The 9,996-nt window shown below is 38.6% G+C and overlaps 1 long non-coding RNA gene across 2 annotated transcripts; it reads left to right on the plus strand.

Annotated features, from left to right (window-relative positions):
* Nucleotides 1-3,514: 3,514 nt before the first annotated feature.
* Nucleotides 3,515-9,294, plus strand: LOC131676338 (uncharacterized). 2 transcript variants are annotated; one of them, XR_009303138.1, is made up of 4 exons: nt 3,515-4,143; nt 8,313-8,553; nt 8,617-8,761; nt 8,819-9,294. It is a non-coding gene; the product is annotated as an uncharacterized LOC131676338 (long non-coding RNA). The 2 variants fall into 2 exon arrangements; XR_009303137.1 differs by lacking the exon at nt 3,515-4,143 and having other exon boundaries at nt 7,921-8,553.
* The last annotated feature ends 702 nt before the right edge of the window (nt 9,295-9,996 follow it).

The raw sequence follows: 9,996 nt of genomic DNA on the forward strand, positions 1-9,996 counted from the left end.
GTGGCTTCTACAGTCGACCAGACATTGCGGCTTGCGTCGGAATCCTGAGCCGTAGGATTAGTTGTCCATCGGAGGTTGATTGGACTGAGAGTCAAAGGGTAATACGCTACCTGGTTCATACAGTGGAGTATAGATTGAAGTTGGGTAAAACAGATGAGAAATTTGAGCTGGTTGGTTACTGTGACGCCGACTGGGCAGGTGATGCTAGCGACAGAAAGTCTTGTAGTGGCTATGTGTTTCGTATAGGAGGAGCTACCGTCAGCTGGGCCAGCAGGAAGCAAGGTTGCGTGACTCTGTCAACAATGGAGGCAGAGTACGTCGCGCTCTCGGAGGCTGCACATGAAGTGGTCTGGTTGCGTAATTTATTGAAAGAGCTGAATGAGGAACAGGTCAAGCCGCCTGTAGTGTTCGAGGACAACAGAAGCTGCCTAGACTTTGTGGCACTAGATCAACAAAAGAAGAAAACAAAGCATATTGATACGCGTTATCACTATACTCGTGAACTTTCGTCATCTGGAGTTATCGAGTTAAGATACTGTCCGTCGGAGGAGATGGTGGCGGATGTCTTGACAAAACCGCTCGGTGCAACGAAGGTCAAGAGGTTCGCTATAGATTTGGGCCTGATTGTATGAGGTAAAGGTTGAGGTTGAATTCGCGAGGGGGAGTGTTGACGTCATCATTACATTACGTCATACTTAATGCGCGATTACACCCTTTGTGCACGTAGACCATCATCGTCGATGTCTGCAAGTGACAGTTCTATTTTTTCGTTACTACGCAATATATATCTACCCTAACATTGAACCGAATAAACGTGTTGTAAAACATTCTTCTCCGGTGCGGTTTTCTCTTCGCGTGTTTATCCGAATACCGATAGTTTGTTTCTCTGCCTATCGTTCGCCAATATCCAGCACAAAACATCAGCAATCTGTGTTGACATCCCCGAGTACAATTTGCTGTCATCAACCGAGTTCGCCGATATCCAACAATCGGAGCACAATCACCAGCAGAACAAAACCTGTTTGAAGTATTTATTTGAAACACCGTCATTTTTCAAGGTGGCCGGAATGTTCGGCACATAAGCAAATTTTTGTATATATCTAACATTTAATCCTAAACCTAAATAATTGAATTGAATTGCATTCATATTGTTACTAGAATTCAAATTATTATGCCAGCTACTCAGTCTGTGCAAAGCGAGACGAACGCTACTATGCACACTCTACAGTGTGGCAGGTAGTAAACGGAGAGAGAAGAGAGTGAAACCAGCGCGATCACAGCTGATCCCAGTTGGTTATATAATGTATATAGTTGTAGTCAGTTGAAATTAAATCTCGTGGAAGAAGGTCGATCTGCTCGTTTGCTCCTTTGGAGAAAAGAAAGCCGTCGGCACTCAATAAAAGTTCAAAGTCCCCAGCGGGTTGGTGGACTTAGTGTTTTTTGTTCGTATTTTGGTACTGTGAGCCACAGTGGAATTTGGCTAAGTCCCCAAGCGACTTTAGTTTGCAGTGCGCGGTGCAAACAGTATTTTTCCCGTTCGTTCAAACGGTAATCGCGATCGTATTTATAATGATATTTATATGTTTTACACATACAATCTGAATTGGATGTCATTTATTAATAGCAAAAGTAAAATTACTTTTGGTATGGGTCAAAATCCACATTGAGGGGAAATTCCGGAGAAACTATTGTTGGTTCAGCGCAATTCACAGCAGTCACGAAAGAGTTGACGATACTCCTTTTGTTCACGAGCACTAGATGTGTTTGGTAAATATTGGTTTGGAACTTCCTCTCAACGTGAATTTTGATAATTGTCTTTTAAGCACAAATCTCCGATCATCATGGGGAACGTGCTATTTGAACCAGTCGCTACTGATTCCTGATTCTAGTTCTAGGTTAGTTAGATGAGATATGATTACTATAACAACGTGCTCCGTGTATCAACCTAAGAAAACAACGCATTTTACGCAATTTAATATTATTATTGAAGCCACACATAAAATACTGTCACTTAATTATTTTTGTTTTACTGTATACTGTTCTGCCCAAGTTGTAAGCCCACTATTCTGCGATTCAAAATTTCCTTTGAATATATTTAAAACCCAGATATGTTTACCCGGCTATGCTGTCTACAATATGACCACAGCTGATAGACATTTGGGCTACAAAATTTATGTAATTACCTATTACCTGGGGTATGGCAGTATTCTCACATACATTAACGCGCAATTTTTCTCCCATCCGAATATATTTGACTGCAGCGTCCGAAGGACGTACGTCAGATGTCTTCCGTATAATTTGGTAAAACCCAACTTTCTCTGGCTTTTCAATATAGTATTAGCCAGAGTGTATGTAAGGAGAGTGAAGACAACTGTCATGATTATCCGTCAGTGATATTCCAAACAAACAAACGACCTGTCAAAATACATGACTCGTTTGGAATGACATTGACAAATAATAATTTTGACAGTGTCGTCACTCTCCTTATATGCACTCAGGTATTAGCTCCTCTTCAAAGGCTTCGAAATACATATAAACCAAAGCGTATTCAAAACTGATCGTTCGTATAAACTGTTTCCGCAAAACAATCGTTGAATGGTCGTAAAGGTTCCTTCTCCGCAAGCCTGTTTGTAATATCTAGCATGAGATCCTTTTCATTGCACTCCTGATTCAGAGCGGACGTAGTATGTGCTTCAGACAATAACTTCTGGGCAAACATTAGTTAATAGAATTCGTCATCCGTTCCAAACCCATAACATTTCTTAGAATTGTTATTACATAGAGAATTTTAGCATATTTGAACAAATAATGTCTTATTCAATGTTTATTGCTTCAAACGGCAAAATTAATGGCATGAGCATTTTTTTCATTGAAACAATAATTAACTTTTAATCTCAATAAACATTTCCAGTTTGAATAATTTTACAATCATTGCAATAAAATATTTTTAGAAAAGAGAACGATATTTGTTACTGAAATGGTTTTATTGAATTCAATGAATAAATGTATTTTCTTTCTAGCAATATTTTTTTCACTGAATAAAGTCCATATCATTAAAAAACGATTATTTTATTGCATGATTGCAAAAAAATGTAACGTAACTATAATAACAACTATCGGTGTAAAACAGATTATTATTTTGGCAACCCTATCAGAAATCCGTTTGTGCCTTAGTTGGACGGTAACGGTGATGCTCGATCGTCGATTCGAGCGCCACGAGCAGATTCGGGCAGTATTCGTGCACATTTTTATACCGTTCGTTTCGTTTGTTTACGTTTACTGTCCGAATACAGACAACCGCAATAATTCTGAAAAAAGTGACGTTCGCTTTCGTTAGTGCTTTTGTCTCTAGAAACAAATTACGCGGTGTGCTTTTGTTTTTTGGTGACAATCTAGTTCGTAATTTGTAATTTGTTTTATTTGGTTCGCTTGGATCGTTTTCGATGCAGTTTTGCAGTTTGGATGCAAAAACACAAAAGTAGAAGGTTAATAAATTATATGTTACTACCAGCTTTTTACTCCCAGAAAGTGCGGAGCAAACAAACAAAAAAGCGTCACTTATTTTCCGGTTTGCCATCAAAAGCATAAGTAGTGAATTACTCCCAACTTTCTACCCGCTTCTCCTGCAAGTCACCTTATATATTTCTGACTATTTCTGTTTAGATCAGCCCACCGAGTCTTCCTCTGAAAAAGCTGGGTTATGTATTGCCCCTCATATACGCTTCTATGCTAATGTATTTGGTGTTAATCACAGCAAGAGTATTCGACCATTTCCGAATCCTGTTCAAGTATTTTAATAATCCTATTGAATTTCTTCGGCACCCCGCGACGGTGGTATGCCAGCACCAAGAAAAAAGTGTTTTTATACATTACTGCTGAAAAACAAATAGAATTTGATCTTTTTCGGATGTCGGAGCAAATCAGGAGGAGCCGGGAAGCAAATCGGTATAGAATACAGGAATCCTGTCTTGTTTGGCCGTGTGAGCATGTATATTGCGCTAGAGTTGCTTTGATTGTGCTATCAGCAGGAGACTGCCACCAGAATTGGTTTGCTACTTTTCAACTCGGAGGCGGACGTCACTAACCTTATTCGAGGACATTCGGTTTGCTAAAGAACGACAATAAAGCTGGTTCAATATTAGGGTAAGTTATCACTTTTCGGTTCCGTTACATTCCGTCGCATGTTTTATATGTGGCGTAGTGCTGTAACAGTGTCTCTTGCTACCAATGCAGTGAACTAATAATTTTAAGTCTAGAGTTAGGTCTAACTACCAGATTCTAACCATTTCTGTATGATGTGACTGTACGGTGGCGTAGCCATGGCGGTGTCCGTAAAATTTTAACTAAAATTTGAACTTTAATTAGAAATGCGAACCGAAAGTGTATAAATATAAAACATATGTACTTTCCTTTCATATACCACAAAATTAATATATTTTTCGAAGGATAGTATGAGACTTTAAGAATGTTCAAGGAATTTGTTGAATTTTTATCATATCTATTTTTGGTTTTCATAACTTGACACTTCATTATTATTATAATTATTGTTATTATTATCATTATTGTTATTATTATTTTTAGTTTTATTAAGGAGATTTTCAGTCGGTGATTGGTCCATTTCCGTATAAGTGGAGAGTGCAGTTCGAAGGGACTCCCCATGAGTGAAGAATTACAGAGTTTAATACATTTTACATAATATGTCGGTTGTGTTGAAATTTTTTTTGCTGGGTTCATATTTTGTCGTCCTGAGGTTAAAGCCTTAATAAATAATAATAATAATAATATTTTGTCGTGCAACTCGGTGACATGTTGGGACATAGGGGGAGGGGAAGTGAGCTAGAACTTTACGTACCATGATTTTTACTGCAATTGTTTTGAAGAATTTGTTACGTACTAAGGCAGGGGGTAACAATTAGTTGCATTAGAGGAGAGGGGATGCAAATTTGGACAATCTTCAAGTTACGTGATTTAGAAAGGGTCCCTTATATTTGTAACACCGGATCTATTCCTTATATGTCAACCTGAAATGTAGGAGAAAGCAAACCACAGTGCTTGGTAGGTTAGTTATTGATGCACTTGCTTGTTATTGAAAGGTTTTCTACCCCCTTTGATTGTGGAGCTAGGTTGGTTTCAGCGTTCGGTGATCTGTTGGGCTACGGAAAACCTCCCGTACACCCGATATGTATGGCACGGGACCCGTGGCGCAGATGTTTTGCCTGAGTGTTCGAGGTAGAAGGTTTGTTTGATAGATGGGCTGTTTTAGTGGGATCTTACTATATTTCATCAAATAGTTTTGCGTCTTTCAGGAAAGACATTAAAATTTCTCCGTGATTTATGTCGTTTCCTAACACCTTCCGAATTGGCGGGAGAAAATCGTACTGAAGCCGAAAGTTCGCAAGCTCCCAGCAGTTTATAAGGATATGCACTGAAGTCTAATATTGCAGCTATTGCATATGACGAGGTCTACACGGGAGATGGTGTGTTTTTGTGCCATTCTGGTGTGCCCCAAACGTAGTCGAGAGGGAATCATCTGTTTAGTTCGACTAGTGTGGTGGTCCCATCTTTCAAGGGTTCCTTTTATTTTCTGCGGATGTCCTTTGAGACTCCTCTAGTGCGTTGTAAAGAGGTTGACTAGTCCGGCTTTGAAGCGTTGGAATATGAGTAAAGCCATGTGAAGTGATCCTCGAATTTTTCGCAGAATCACCGATTTTCATGAGGTATATTTTATTGTATAGGGATTATGGTGAAAAGCTTTTGGTATAAATATTTCGTTAAAACTCCTTTTTTCTTTGAGATATTAAACTTTATTGCATGATAAAATTTTTAATTTTTGATCTCAAAAACTACTGATCAGAGGTTGAAATATTCGCTCATTCTCACGGCAAGCAGTTTATCGCACAGCTTTTTCATCCTTAGTAGGCACGGACCCAACTTTTCAGCTTACAAGAAATTGCGAGAATTTGCTGACAATGCAGTATGGAAGCGTAATAATTTCGCAGCTTCGAACCTCGTGATAAATTAAGTACAAGAAAAACCATTAATATATTACATTATAGAATTTATTTCCCCACATTATTGCAGTATTTTCATTCTAAGGATCTGTATCTACTCATATTTGTGATATTTTGCGAAACCATTAGTTATTCGGCAGTTTTACATTAGGCGCGAAAATATCATCTCATATTATACCGCGAAAAGATGAGATCCATTGCTGTCTTGTCGAGAAAAGTTGGAGAGCAAACAATGTTATATCGTATGTTTGCTTTTTTATTGCTGGTCGAAGTAGGTGAAATATCGCATTATTCTGTTCACGAATGCGAAAATTGTAAACTCTGCTACTGATGATAATTGAACGATTTTTTGTACACGTATAGAATGATATTAACACTATATCATAAATATATATTAACTGTATAATTGAGTAAATAACGGTACTTTGCATCTATTTAAAAATTTCAATTGTATTTTTTCAAGTGTTCTTCGCGCTAAAAATGTTCAAGAAGTATGTCAAATCACGCAGCAATACTTCACCTTTAATAATCTGTACTGATAATTTTTCATTTTTGTTCCTATCTAGAGTTATAGATGATTTTGTAACAGTGCGCTTTTTCAACGCGGCCCACTTTGATGCAGCCCGCGAGAACGGGAGCACGTCGTTTGGCATAAGTTCGTATGGCATTAGTTCATTTGGCATAATGTTCATTTGGCATAACAGCAGGTGACACATGCTTTCGTTTGGCATAATGTTCATCTGGCATAATGGTCATTTGGCATAATGGTCATTTGGCATAGGAGTTTTTTTGGCATAAAGGTCGTTTGGCATAATTTGAAATATACATTGAAATCTCTGTTATACTAGGTGTTGACGCCTAATGTGGCTACGCCACATCGCTTTAAGTTTAGTGCTTTCTGACATCGCTCCGCTCTGTCGGACTTAAACTAGTTGATAGCCCCTATGTTTGAGTAACCCGGGCAAACGAGTGGATCATAGGTCTGCTTGTGACGGGATGCCGCTTCTGACGGCGGGTCGGCGGCCACCTCGCCCGGCCGCCTCGGATCCTTGGTCTCGGTTATGCGACTATAAGCCAAGGGCTATTTGGTATATAGATTCAAAGAACTGCTCATCTTTGAAAGAAGGAATCAACCCCTAAGTTTGAGTAAACCGAGCAAGCGATGAGATCACTACCCAGGTAACCAACGAGCATTAGTGTATGCAGTAAAGTAGCATAAAATTTACATTTCAGATGCTTCTTGCAGTATATTAGCATTCGTTATGGATAACTGTTGTTAATCAGCATTCAAAAACTGTTTAAAAACTCCTTGCCAGTAAGCAGTATTCTGAATGCACAACAGTAGTAAAAAACATTTTCATGGCACAGCAGTAATGTAGCCATATATTTTGCCAAAAGCGACATTTAAAATGACTTAAGTTATTAAGTTATCGTTAAGACACATTCAGCTTGCTTATTGGTTACCTGGGTGGTTTACTTGCGAGGGCTATTTGGTATACAAATTCAAAGAACTGCTCATGTCTGAAACACATGAACAGTTCTTTGAATTTGTATACCAAATAGCCCTCGCAAGTACACTGGTTTGCCCGGTTTACCCAAACTTAGGGGTTGACTCCTTCTTTCAAACGTGAATCTGCATTCCAAATGAGTTCGCAAACAAACTGTTGAACTGCTCGTTTACCCTGTTTACTTAAATCACAGATAACAGACATTTGGGCTAGAACAAAATTTCTTAAAAAACCTGTGTAAACTTTCAAATTGATAAATGTTGGAAATCCGTGTTTCACTATTGCCATCTAAGCAACTGTTTGTTACACGTGTTTGACAACTGCACTCAAACTATATTGCATCGATCACTGCGGTATACACTGTTTCGAGCCATGGAAATGGGTAATAAACGCTGTTCGGTTTTCTCCTTCCTTTCCTCCCAAGTAACAATTTGAATTTTATAGCACACTACAAGTGCAATCTGTTTTAAGAGCGGCTTCAAGAGCGCCATAAAACTACAATTGCTACTAGAGCTGTAAATATACGATCAAAGATTCCACATAGGGATACCCGAGTACCTGGTACCGCAGTTGGCGCCGTAACAAGTATATTCATGTCAAATAGTTCTGAGGTAAGCAACATTTGACATAGGTACCAACATCGAAAGAATTTTACGCAGAGGATACATGCTATATAAATTCAAAATAGCGTCATAACTATTTGCCATGAAAGCGACTCAAGTGTACTCCAGTATTCAATACAAATAAACTCGTTCTTATGCGATACTTATGCTATTCAATAATACCGTTGCAGCGATGTCTAAGCCGGAAACATCCTGCTGACCGAACAGGATGTAGACAGGTTAGCCGACAGCGATAGTGCAGCTATCAAATGCCCTGCCAATAGTTTTGTCGGAACACAACATGGCAAGGTGGATGTTTAGTCACTAGGAATTACTTGTATCGAGCTGGAGAAACGGAATCATTCCTACTTCAACATGATGGAAATGTCGACGCTGTATCACATTGCGCAAAATGAGGCGTCCACGTTGCAGGTAAATGTGCAACATCCACAGGATGCTTTAAAGTTGATCTGACCACTGTTTTACATACTTCAGGCTACGGACTGGAAAGATGTGTTCAGCAGTTTTGTTTTTTGCTTGAGAAAACCTTCGGTAGAGTAAACAAACTCTAGTAAACTGTTAACTCATTCATTCATAACTAGGATACGATTGCTAATATGCTAATTGATTTAATAGCAAGGTAAGTTATCATTATGAACGATCCGCGGTACATAATACATTTTTTTCATCGTTACAGAACAATAGCTGCCGTTACAGAATTGGACAATCTGAACTGTAGGAAGATGAACAAAATTTAAATGGCCAACTCCTGCGAAACGGAAGTAACGTCGGCGAGAACACACCGGACGAGCGAATCGGTGGCGACAGTAGTACAAATAACAGGATCACCTTAGAACATTCACTCCATTCGGTGAATCAGCTTGGTGGAATTATACGGAATGCTTCGAGGCATCAGCTGCCAGGATCCGGGCTGCCGCCAATGCACAACAGTAGTATGAATAACTCTAGTGATCGGGGCAGTTTGAAACCTGGCGACGGTATTGGTCGGATGGATTCCGGAATTGGTGGAGGCAGCAGCGAAGGTATAGACAGATGGTGGAAGTTGTTCTGGACTCTTGCTCCGGAAACATCAGTGTTCATGCCACGGGTTACCAAAATTTATAGTCCCGTTGTACCTAATCACCATTCACATCCAATAATGTAAAACTAATAAAGTTAGTACGTAGTATTGCTAAAAATAAAATAATTTAAAATTGTGTTTACATTCGTATGTTATTTAAATGGAGTAAACAAAATATCATAACCTCAAATTTCCAAAAGCGGTGGTCCAACAAACGTCCATCGCTCCATACAAAAAAAATTAAAGGGTTGTGTACAGGACACGACCACGGTGACATTAAAAATGTAGCTTTTTTCAAGAGCGTGCAAATGAATTTTATCTATCACACATATCGACTCACGTTCTTGTTCACTCGCCTGTTTTCATATGTTACAATTTGCTATATACCCTCCCCATCAAAACATAATTTATTGAAGATCTTTTAACGGTAATCTATTAATTAATCAAGTATCTCACTAGGCAATTGGAATTATTTGGCTGATCCATCTAGTAAAAATAGGCTGGTCTGTCCAGAAAATATATTCAAAAGAAAAGTTCCATATTGAGAGCTGTGATGAGGAAGCCCACGCCCGCCAACGGAAATATACAGATTCTCCATGAAATATGAAATTTCATTTTCCATTTAAATTTTCAATAATGTACTAATGAACTTAAGTAAACAATCTTAAGTTTAAGTATTTCTTGATCGATTAGTGGTGGAAAAATGAAATTATTTGATAAATTACATTGTTATGCAACGTTCGCACTACCAGTCAAAACGGGTTTTTATGCTATCTTGGTGGCATTTTTCTTGT

Source organism: Topomyia yanbarensis, chromosome 1, assembly GCF_030247195.1.
Source record: "Topomyia yanbarensis strain Yona2022 chromosome 1, ASM3024719v1, whole genome shotgun sequence".
Taxonomy (NCBI): domain Eukaryota; kingdom Metazoa; phylum Arthropoda; class Insecta; order Diptera; family Culicidae; genus Topomyia; species Topomyia yanbarensis.